The following is a 13,128-nucleotide window of genomic DNA, read 5'->3' as shown; positions in this document are numbered from 1 at the left end:
TCTAAAATCTTACCACAGATATCTTTCTCCGTCTAGAATCTCCTAACCTTTCAGTTTCCCACTCCCTCATTCTCACTAAACCTAGTTGGTCTTTGCCATCAATTTGATCTCTAATCTCTGGAATCAAGCCATGATTCTTCCAACTTATCACAACCTTTCACTAGGATTACTGGCCTGGCCTCTCAAAAAAATGGACCCTGTGGTCTTCCCTGTTCACAATAGCATCTAACATGAAACATCCTCTAACCCCACTGAACAAGTACTGCAAGTCCTGAAAAAGTAAATGCCATCAGAATCCTTTCTTTGGCTCTGGCAGGAGCACTTGCTCGCACACTCTTATTCTCTCATGCACACACATACACGCAATTATGAGGCACAGGAAAGAAGTGTCATCTCCTTTAAAGTGATTGTCATTTTGCATAACTTCTGTTGCTGAAAACCAAAACATCTCTTTCACTTACTAATTCAGAGTAACCTTTCTGGACATGTAATGGAAATCCAATATGTGTTATAACCTAAAGCAGAAACACTATTCACATTATATGCTGTTTTATAAAAAAAAAAAAAAAGACTGAAAATCTTGAGCCACAGAAATACAGAGCTGTAATAAATCACAAAAACAAGAGTAGTCATTATTACAACTACTGTGATTATTAATAAACATTTGTTGCCATACACTGTATGCTATTTTAAATAAATTATCCCTTTTAATACTAAAAGCATCCATTTTACAGTTGAGACTGACGTTTAAAGAAGTTATGTGACCTACCAGTTTCTAGAATGAAGTCACTCTTTTAACCATTAAGTTATGTAGTACTACAAGTTACACAGGCAGCATATCCTGGCTCAGATCTAGGAGTCAGACTGCCCAGGTCCAGATCCTAGTTCTACTGCCTACTTGACATGTGACCCACAGCAGTTTCATCATCTGTAAAAGTGAGAATAACAATAGTTCCTACCTCACAGAATCATTTAAACAAGGTAATCCACCTGAAACAATAAATGTTGGTTATGATCACTTTAGTCTCTATATTAAGTAGAATTATATAAAACTTCGAATTACTTCCATCTAAGTTGTGTGAAAATAAAAGTTTTTTGTACAACACCTGGAAATTTTATCCTAAGCTATAAGTCTGTATTCATATAACATTGGGACATCTGCTATTTTCCTATAGCTGTACAGTTACATCTCCACAATATAAAGCTATTGAATTGCTTTTTAATGTTAAACGAACTTGATTACCCTTACCATTATGAAATTATTCCCCAAGAATAATTCTAAATTGTGTTGAATTTTGTTGTCTCCTTTTTATAACCAATTCAGTAAGGTGATCTTTATGAGCATCCAAAACTACAAAGTAAACAATGTCTAACTAATGTTTCTCTTTACATAAGTGCCATAAAAGTGATAAACCTAGTAGTCACTGCTAAACTTTTCATCATCTCTATATAGCATTTTGGGAAAACAGTTCTAAGATTAATGGATCAATTATTGGCAATGCTAACATTTAAAAGGTTATAGCAGGTTTTGTTCTTAAAGTATAAGACTTAAAATAAAAAGCAAATACAAAATGAGCTATATTTTCAAATTCAGGACTAGAGCATTCTGGTTTTTATTTCAACCAATTGCTAATGCCTGTGTGAAGAGAACAAGCCACGAGATGGGGATGTTGCTCCACAAAAGTTGCAGTGTATACATTAGCTGCCCACTAGATCTCTTGTATCTATGAGACTTTTTCTATAGTTCTGCTTGTCCTTTTTATATGTGTATATATGTGTTATTTTTTAATACGTTTAAATATTTTAATCCCTTTAGTCTTGGATCTTCATTTTAAGAAAAAAAAAAATAGCCCCTTTCTAGCTGTAATTCTTTAAATGTTGTCAATTTTTTAAGTCCAGAAAAACCTCAGAGATCATCCAGTCCAAAACCTCATACTTTAGAGGATAGAAAATTATCACCAAGAAAAGTCAGGTGATAACCCTAAAGTCACTTAACTACTAGTTGGTTGCCTAGGCCAAGTAAAAAACTCAAGTCACCTACTTGCTACTAATTTAGTCTCCTCTTTACATTACAATGAACCTCTACTAACCAAAAATAATTCATATGCAAAACTATGAATGCAAACAACCTTGAAAACATGCTTCCAGTTTTTAGTCTCAAGGATATCAACATTCCTAATCATTTGCCTTTGATTCCCAGTATACCAAAAATAAAGGCATAAAGATTGCCAAATAAATACTAGAATAAGTTTTACCATGCTGTTTATTAGAAACAGGGATTTACCAATTTTAACTCAAATTTTTACTTTTCAAGTTATAGGGGAAAAAAGCATAAATAAGACCTAAAATAGTAATAAATCTGTCAATCTATCCACACAAACATATGAGAAACAATAGTAAAGCAAATTACTATCAGTTTGCAACTAATCAACTAAATTAAGACAGCCCTGAACACTAAAAAAAAAAAGTATGAGACGTATAACGTTTTGAAGAGGGCAGTGCAGATTTCAATTTCAGCTAATGATAACAGTCTGGCAGGTACAGAACCCAATAAATTCGGAAATAATTATGGTTAATATTTTAGTGTACTCATTTTATTTTCCATACATAGTAATATATGGTTTCTGTTTTTCTCCAAAATGAGATCATATGACTCATAATTGTTACTTCCCTTTTTTCCTGCTTATGAACATATTTCTATGTCAAACACAATCAAGTACCATTTTAAAATGCTCTCAGGGAAAATTAGCCTTGTTCAGAGACAGGGGTAGGGAGACTTCACTGTACACTCTTTCGCACTTTTTGACCAGATGAATCATCACCTACTCAAAAATTAAAGGAAAACAAACGCCTGTAGGAATGGAATAAATTTTCCGTCTTACTTGCTTTCCAATCCTACTTTAGCTCGTCCTCATCAAAATGCAGGTTGGCTGTAAGTTCCTTTCCCCTCACCCCACTGCCCAGAGTGTCTGAAGAGCTAAAGAAGAGAGTGTCTGGGGCACATGAACAGTGGGATGACTGGCCCTTCCAGGTTCACATCCAGCTTATGGGATGGCCAGGCTGCTTACCTGCCCCCTGCAGAGTTCTCTCAGGCACATGGCTTTGTCACTTCAACAAACCTAAGGGGTCATGTTATTAAGATGGAACTCATGAAAAGTCCCACCTATAATTTTAGTTCTCTGGTTCCTGCCCTACTCTGGAAATACTGAGTTCCTCTCAAATCTCCAACAAGAAGACTTGTCTAAAAATAACATATTTATTTAGCAGCTCCTATATGCAGACATTTGCTATAAGCTATACAGGCAAAAGTATTTCATTGAATCTCAGCTTATAACCTGTTATCATTTCACAAGGTAAGAAAATTAAGGGTTAAATTATTAGGTTGAACCTTATGAATGAAACTGCCATCTATCTGAATACAGGAAAAATCTTTTGAGGTATGACTAGCAGATAATATCCACATTTCACAAAGACCAAGATCATGGCAAACTAATAGCTGAGTCAAAACTAAAATTTCCCAACCTAGATTCAACACTCTGTTACTGAATACTGCATCTCGAAATCCAGGGGAAAAAAATAAGGCAGACTACAAAATATGTACAACTTAAAACACAGTATATATTTTTCAAAAAATACCTGTTGAAATTTGCTATATAAATAAAAACACTGTAAAGAAAGTTTTAAAATTTCAGTCCCAGAAATAGGGACTCGCCTTCTGGTTTTGCAGTGCTTAAAATTATGTTAACGAGAAGCATTTATACAAGTTCTCTGAGTAATAGTTTCTGATTTTTCAAAAATTTAATACCAAAAAAATTTTTTGGTTTTAATATTCTTATCTTCCTAAATTCCTGATTCTTATCTTCCTAAAAAAAATTATGAGTCTATGGCCATGCCACCCTGAACATGCCTGATTCCATCTGATATCGGAAGCTAAGCAGGGTCGGGCCTGGTTAGTACTTAGATGGGACACCGCCTAGGAAGACTGGGCACTATAGGCGTTAAAAAAAAAAAAATACACACACACACACACACACACACACACGCATGCACACATGAAAACATCACCACGTAGAGGAACACACATTAAGCAGAAAAGTCTTGGGCAACCATATTTGCTATCCATTCACTTTTATAGTAATTCATTCCTTCACTCAATAAACATTTGATGACTACTAGATGCAACTGCTGTGCTAGGCACTTAATACCAGGACTAGAACCTTTGCCTTCAAGAAGTTTACAATCTATAAGAGGAGGGCAATTAAAGAGACATCACAATACAATGTGAAAGTATTATGGGAACGTCTAGAAAAGAGAACCCCAAAAGAAGAGACAAGAAGGTCACTCTGAAGAAGAAATTCTCCAGATAAACCTAAAGGAAAGAAACCATTCAAGTGAAGAGTGGGTGAAAATATGTAAAATGTCAGTGGAGAAATTACAAAACATAATTTATGAACATAAAAAGCTGAATAAATAGAGCAATCTGGTTACATGAGAAACTGCAAAAATTTCTCCTCAAATTAATCTACAGATTCTTTCAATTTAAACTGAAATTCCAATAGCATTGTTCCTGGAATTTGACTAATATTCTTATGGAAGACCCAAGAGCCAAGAGTTTGGAGAAAATTTTTAAAGAAAAAGAAAACACAGCAGATACTTTTCCTATTAAGACTTCATCATCTGCCAAAGAAATTAAAACAATGTGAAATTAATGCAGGAACTGACCAATAAAAAAGAAAAGCTGCAAAATAGATATATGCATATATGAAAACAGAAATCCGGATTAAAGGAGACCTGACAACCAAATGCTAACTTGAATCATGTATCAGGAAAAAAAAAAAAATAGTAGTATTTTGCTTTAAAGGACATTAGTTGGAAAATTGGCTGAATTTGAATAGGGCCTATAGATAAAAGTCTGTATCAATGTTAATTTCCTAATTTTGATAATTATATTGTTGTAATGTAAGAGAATGTCCTGATTTTCAGTAAATACACAGCGAAGTATTTAGGAGAGGATAGACATTTAATTCTCAAATGGTTCAGAAAAAAATATTGTTTCTGTGTGGAGGGAGGAGAACAGGGAAAGAAAGCACACATACAAGCACATGCAAAAACATTAAATATTAACATCTGATGAATCTGGGTGAAGGTATATAGGAATTCTTTGTACTGCTTATTTTCTGTAAATCAAAAATTAATTCAAAAGAAAAAATAGAAAAAGAATGCACTGTTTAGTTAATGGTATTACAACATTTTATCCATATTGAAAAATAAAATTAGATCCCTATCTCATAGTATACATAGCAATCAATTCTAGGCAGATTAAATGCCTAAATGTGAAGGACTGGTATAACTACTTTTGTGAGGAAACTGATAATAATTACAGAGATCCACATAAGGCTAGACAAACTCATGTTGAGTGCTCACAGGAAGGCAGGAACAAGAATGCTCACTAAACATTACTCCTAATAGTAAAATTTTAGAAACAACCTACGTATAACATACTGTAATCAATGACAGAATACCATTGTAATTAAAATTAGAGCTACAAGTATCAATCAATGCTAAAAATTTTAAAACATGCTGTTTAATGAGTGTAGAGTTTGAGTTTTGTAAGTTTAAAAAATGAGATTGATTACACAACAGTGTGGATATACTTAATTAACATTACTGCACTGTACAGTTAAAGGCATTTAACACAGCAAATGTTATGTTATCTACACTTAACCACAATTAAAAAGAAAAAACAAAAAAAGTTTAACATTCATGTATTACATAAGGACATTTCAGTCAATGACAGACTGCATATATGATAGTGATCCCATAAGATTACAATTAAGCTGAAAAAATCCTAACCTCTAGGGAGGTCATAGCCATTGTACCATCACAGTGTAATGAATTACTCACTCATATGTGGTGATGCTGGTTTAAACAAACACACTGCACTGCCAGTTATATAAAAAAAAAAACAGCACATAAAATTACAGTAGTAGGCTATACCACCTAGATTTGTATCCTATACGATGTCTGCACAACAAAATTGCTTAATGCATTTCTCACAACCATTTCTCACAACGTATCCCCATCATTAAGTGGTGCATGACTGTTTATAAAAAGACCTTTACACTGCTAATGAGTATATACACTTGTAGCAAGTATAAAGATGTCTGTGGAATACACACTAAAAGCAGGATAGTGATCACCTCTGGGCAAAGAGAAAGGGGCCTAGTGCTTGGAAAGGTTTGGGTAATGTTTTATTTCTTCGAAAACAACCTGAAGCAAGAATAATTTATTAGAATTTGAGAGAGCTGGGTATGTGTATTCGTACTTTTTTCTGGTGTTTAAAGTCTTTCATTTCAAAAGAAAAGGGTAACACTACACAAAAAAAGAGAGACAACAGCAAGCAAGGACTATTTGGGAACAGCAGAGTACGAATGAGGAAAGAGCCAAAAATTGCCTGAAGGCATGGCTCAACATAGGAAGGGCAAGCGCTTACAAATTCAGACTTTACTTGCATCAATGAGGATTCAGGAAGGAGTTTTAAGTATAAATATCATGGATTAGGCAGGAAGATGGTAGAATAATATCAGTAGTTATGAAAGACCAATCAGGAAGACGATCAGGGAAGAAATGTTAAGTGCCTCAAGTAAGAAAAGTGTGATTCATTTTATTATTTTAATTCTGTGATTTTATTTATTTATTTCCAATTAACCAAAATTAAATGTCTACTACCACCTAGGAACTATGCTAGGCCAGTAGGATCTAGCACTGATAGTCACAGTCCTAGCCTTCATGGAGCTTACAGTTTAACATGGAAGCTTACAGTTTAACAGAAATCAAAGTATGAGAAGTATTAAGATAAAAAAAAAGGAAACACAACATTTTCAAATAGTACTAGTTTTGCTCTACCGCAAAACTAGCCAGATGACTCTGGGCAAACAGTGTTTTCTTTTTATATTTTGCATACTTGGATTTAGTGGGACTAAATTACTTCAGTGATGGACGACCTTTTGTCCACTTCAGCATATCTCATTGGCCAACACGTAAGAGTCTAGTATAGGAGGGAGATCTAGTGTACTAGAGAGAAATCAAAAAAGGCAGCAGAAAGAAAAAATCCTTGTCTCTGCCCCAATCTCTATCACTTATTCTCTGGTTCAGAATCTCTGCCGAACCACATTATTTCTAAAGCTCCTTCCAGATTGAGGATTCTTAAATTACATGAAAGCAAGTTATCACAGACAGAATTTTAAACATAACCTACCTATATGATACCTAAAATGCCTTTTGAATCAAAGATTAAATGCGGGTCTGGTGTTGTGAAATTCATATTGTTTTACTTCTTTAAAAGTCATGATTCTTTTATATATTAACTCTCAATCAAAATAGTGAAGAATTATATTCTGTACTAGATTAAAGATGACCAGATATTCTTTGTTATTCCTCCCACCGAGAGGTGGAATTTAATTTTCCTCCCCATTTAACTTTCCTTCATTCCATTTGGACACTGATTCAGACATGACCCTAACCTAAGAAGTTAAAAAAAATCAAAGAAAGGCAAAATAAATATAAGGTATAAAATTTTCAAGTTGATTTTTAAACAATTAAAACCCTATAATATCAATAACCAGTTCCACTTAACATGCAGTAAATGGGTGTGTGTGTGTGTGTGTGTATATATATATATATATATATATATATATATATATCTCTCTCTCACAAGTAGTAAAGAGACAATATACATTTCATAGATATGAAATACAACTGCTAATTCTACAAGAAAATAAACCAAACAAGAAAAATATGCGAGCTAAAAGAATTATGAAAATTAAAATTAAAAACATGCTAAACACAAGGTAGGTAGATCTATGGAAAAATTATATTTTATTATAATTATATAATATTATACATCATTATACATCAATGGAAATTATGTGGTGCTGCAGAGGTAATGACAAATACACAAAAAAATTTTAAATATTCATATGCTTTGACTTAAAATTCCACTGTATGAAATTTGCCCTCAAGAACAAAACACAAGTGGTATAGACTGCCTCCAGAGCCAATTGTGAATAATTCTCCCCCCATTTCTAGGCACATGCCGTCATCACCACCCTCCTCTCAAGAGTTATTTCCCCTACCCTTGAATCTGGGCTGGGCTTGCCCCTTGTTTTGATAAAATGTGGTAAAAGTGATGTTGTGGTGCGGCTCTGAGACTAGCCTTTTCAGAGGCCTGATAGAAGTCAACCACCATATAACATCTGCCCATTCTGATACTACCAGGATGTAAGGGAGTCCAACAGGCCACCAGAGTGACCTGAAGGAATAAAACCAATGCACCCAATCAACAGGCCCAAACCATCATCAGGTGAAGTGAGACCAGTTGAACCCTAAACTCCAAATCATGATTAAGAACAAATCATTGTTTGAAGCCATTAAGTGTTGAGGTGATTTGATACACAACAATAGATAATTGAAGGGGAGAAGAGTAGGTGGAAAACTAATCTGGACAAAAATATTTAGCAGTGTAAAAACTTAAAGAAGCTAATTGGCATATGTTCAGGTGAACTACATCACATATTTAAAACATTATATAAAGTCATTTTAAAGTACATGAATTATATTTACTGTGTATAAATGAAAAAAAACTTAACAACACATACACATTGACCATACTTATCGAAAGCTTTCAAAGTTACATTAGTATGGATCCAAAAACGACCTACAACTGATGCTTTAAACTCACTGGACTTTTTTACCTTATAAAGTTATTAATGGCAGAATATTTTCAAATAATAACTAAGAAAAGTCTTCCAAAAGTAAATGAAGTCACATTCTGTGATCACTTTACTGCCCTCTATTCTGGACCATATGGACTTGCTCCCTTCCAGGCACCATCAGTGGAATTTCTAGCTGAATTCCTGTCATCTAAATACTCAATCAGTAAAGGAACAAATCTGACTGAATCAATCATTAATCTCTATCACAGTTTATTCAAAAAAATCTTGTCCCATAATCCTACATAGGCCCATAACCCCCAGTGGCTGTTTCAAAAACAAGTTACGACCCTATTGTAAATACCATTAGCAGGAATGATGTTAAAAATGTCAAGACTACACAATTACTCATATCAAGGCATATGATTTACATTTTAAAAACTTTAAAATCGAATTACTTCAGATAGTGTGAAAGTACACAAATATTAATTATTAAAAATTATATTTATATAATTCACAGAAAATAAAATTAATCTTTCTGCTTAAATGAAGGTTTAGCAGGTATAGCAATTTTAACTTTTTTCTCTAAAATATTTGAAAAAATTTCATGAGATTAAAAATTATTTCACCAGAATACATTTGCTTAAATTTATAACAATTGCTTAATATTCGATTATTAAATGAGAACATGTTAATGTGTCTGTAGAACCCAGTATTTTATAATCTAGTATATATTCATCTCACTGAGTTCTTTTTAACAGATTTCTAAATATTGTCTTTCATCAAATCTAAGATGGCATCAACTATACGACCAGTATTTTAAAAAATTAAAAAACACTATCAATTAAACTATACCCATTTCAGATATAAATTGTGTCAGAATTGATGAAATATGGTAGGTAAAAATATATGTGAAAAAATTCAAAACAAACATTGTACATCTAAAGCATCTGTATTACACCTTCAAACATAGGTGGAATATTCTTGAGATTAGAGGATTTGCAAAGTACCTCAATCCTGTGGTATGGGGGATCCATCATGTACAGGAGAATATGAATCATGTTACTGGTACTCTTTAGGTTACAATCGAAACCACTCTGTCCCTTAAAATTCTACAACTATATGAATAACTCATTCAGAAATCTATGTGCTATATATTCACTCAGCGAGATGTGGAAATAAACAGCTTAGTGTTTATTTAATGAGCATATTTGAACATAAAGTATTCTTTTAGTATTGCTTAACTTCAGAAAATTAAAAACAAAATTTATGAGTAAAACATTATACAAAGGGGGAAAGCCAGATTTTACTCGTTATTTTTCTCATTAAATATATAGAAACAATATTATAAGAAAATGAATACGACACAAGAGTCACTCAATAAGCACTTGGTAAATTTATGGCAAATGTTACTTTCAGTCTTTCAATATTGGCAGACCAGTCAGTCCTGTAGCCAGTTTTGCTTATTCTGAACACCAAAAAAAAAAAATGCTTTCCCCAAGGTCTTACACTCCAGTGGAATAAAGACAACCATATAAGCAGACACATTCAAATACAATGCAATAAGTTGTTGCAAAGATTTTGCTTTGCAGAAGATTTTGCTGGATACACTAAAGATATCTCACTGATCAAGGGAGAATATAGAAGTTACTTAACATTCTCCAGAAGAAAAGCTAAAAATGTTTATTTCAGAACTAAGAAGAGATAATTCCCTTAGAATAAACTAGGGAGTGGAGGAAAGTTAGGTAATCCACAATATACTCTGGTTCCTCTCTAGTATGACTTTCTAAGTAAAATGAGGAATGGCATACACTCTAACAGCGGTCTCCAACCTTTTGGCAGCAGGGACGGGTGCTCCTATGAGAATGTAATGCCTGATGATCCGAGGTGGAGCTGAGGCAGTGATGCTAGCGCTGGGGAGTGGCTGCAAATACAGATGAAGCTTTACCTGCTTACCACTGTTCACCTCCTGCTGTGCAGCCTGGTTCCTAACAGGCCACAGATTGGGGACCCCTGCTCTAGAAGATGTGAGGTCTTCTGACAGAGAACACTTAAATGAATATAACTGATCTCTGAGTCTAGGAAGCTGCAGTTAGCTTCCAAAGTCAGAATACCACATTAAACAAAACAAGTAAATATTCTTCCAAATCACTGCTTGTAAGGTAAACACTTCAGAAAATTAAAGACTTTTCAATAATTGATATATTTCCACTCAGGAAATAACTACTTACATCAATACGGTTGAGTAAACCAAAACTGGTTTGGGTAACAGATGACACCAGAATGAATAACTTACAGTACAAGCTATGCATTGTTTGTACTTTTTGATAACATTCCAGTCACTAGACTGAAAAATCTATAATTACAGTACTTACAAAGAATAATTTACTTGAAGTATACCTGATATCTGGCTATATAACTTTTCTTAATGTAAGATTAAACCTCACATCTGGCAAGGTGCTTAGACTCCTACCCCTCTGTCATAATGGTAATCATGTAAAATAATCCTAACCAAATCAATTAGAACTTACATTATGTTGACATGTTTTTAAAACAAAAAGCCAGCCAGATGATAAAGTACATACCAAAAGCCAGACTTTGCATCCTAATAAAGCAGAAAACTGGACTTAATCAAAATTTAAAACTTTTACATTTCAAAGGACACCACTAAGAAAATGAAAAAGCCTATAGAATGGGAGAAAATACTTGCAAACCATTTATCTGATAAAGGACATGCATCTAGCATACATGAAGAATTCTTATCACTCAAAAATAAATAGAAACCCCCCATTAAGAAATGAACAAAGAATCTGAATAGACATTTTTCCAAATAAGACATACAGATGACCAATAAGCACATGAAAAGATGCTCAAAATCATCAGTCACCAGGAAAATGCAAACCAAAACCACAACAAAATACCGTGTCGCACCCACTAGGATAGCTAGAAAATTCAAGCAATAAGTGTTTCTGAGGATGTGGAATAATCACAGGAATACAAAACAGCTTCCCCTTGGAAAACAGTCCAGTACAAACAATTAAACATTGTTACCATATAACCCAGCAATTCCACTCCTAGGTACATACTCGGAAAAATGAAAACATGTCCATCTAAAAACTTGTACACAAATGTTTATAGCATTATTCATAATAACCAAAAGGTAGAAACAACCAAATCAACAGGTAAATGGAGAAATAAAATATGATATATATAAATAAGATATTCAGAGCCATAAAAAGGGATGAAGTACTGATACATGCCACAACATGGATAAACCCTAAAAACATTATACTAAGTGAAAGAAGCCAGACACGCTTAATAATAGTTCCCCACGCTAAAAAGACCACATAATGTATACAATCCCATTCATGTGAAAATCTAGAAACTATAGAGACAGAAAGATTAGTGGTTGCCAGGGGTGGGAGATATGTTAATAATCTATTGGCAACTTCTTTACAATTTATATTTCACTTTCTAAAATAACTAAACATGGTTAACAAAAGTATCTACCATTAATATCATCTAATATTTGGTCTTTTCAAAATATTTTCACTCTATGTTAGAAAAAATCATGTTTAAACAAAGCGATCCACAAAATGAAAACTATCATATTAAAATGCACCATCATACCACTAAATTTTCAATAACCTGTAGGTACAAAGAACAACTCTTAAAAAGAAATGGCCCCATTCATAAGCACACTCAATTTCAAATAGCAAGTAAAGTTGTAACACTTAAACGTCACTTTTTAAATAATCTTTGCTTTGTTGGCTGACCCCAAATATACTGAAATAGTTCCCCACGCTAAAATCGTTAGACCTTGACACATGTAAATAATAAATGAGATTTAAAAGGCACATGTTTTCATTAAAATGTAGACTATATTCTGAAATATTACAAGTACCAATCAATATACACAGAAGTATTCCATTTTAGCACATACAGATTTGAAATTTCGTTTTATTATGCAATGGCATGAAATATTGTCATACTGTTCTATAACCCGGTTTCAAAAGATCATACGCATTAACATTTTTAACAGGTAAAACTTAACATTGTTAACATTTTTTAAATGGTCAAATTCCTAAAACCTCAGCGTTAAAACTTTATTTCAAAGCCTGTGCTCACAGGAAACCACTGTATTCAGTAAAACAGAAAAGTTGAACAGCTTATCTAAGTAACCACTTTTTGTTCAATTAGCTTTCATCTTGTTCTGACGTTTATTGTTCGCACTGCAGTTTTTCACTTAAACGAAAAAAAGATAACACGAATTCAATCAGGTAAGGATGGTCACCTCTATATTCTTTTTATTACTAAAAGCAACGGTCCTCTTCTCTTAAGCCCTATCCTCCTCCACCCAAATCAAGAAGAGTCCAGACGCGGACCGCCCCCACCAACTCGACCCAGGAAACTTCGG

The 13,128-nt window shown here is 33.6% G+C and overlaps 1 protein-coding gene and 1 pseudogene across 2 annotated transcripts in view; one reads left to right on the top strand and one right to left on the bottom strand.

The window, feature by feature from the left end:
• The window catches only part of UBE2V2 (ubiquitin conjugating enzyme E2 V2), a 28,585-nt gene that overhangs the window by 14,918 nt on the left and 539 nt on the right, over positions 1–13,128 (bottom strand). The gene's annotated exons all lie outside the window — the stretch shown is intronic.
• LOC120592736 (uncharacterized) lies at positions 3,880–3,998 on the top strand (annotated as a pseudogene).

This window comes from Pteropus medius, unplaced genomic scaffold (genome assembly GCF_902729225.1).
Source record: "Pteropus medius unplaced genomic scaffold, Ma_sr-lr_union100, whole genome shotgun sequence".
NCBI lineage: Eukaryota > Metazoa > Chordata > Mammalia > Chiroptera > Pteropodidae > Pteropus > Pteropus medius.
The sequence above is the reverse complement of the archived record's forward strand: the minus strand, read 5'-3'. Positions and strand labels throughout refer to the sequence as shown.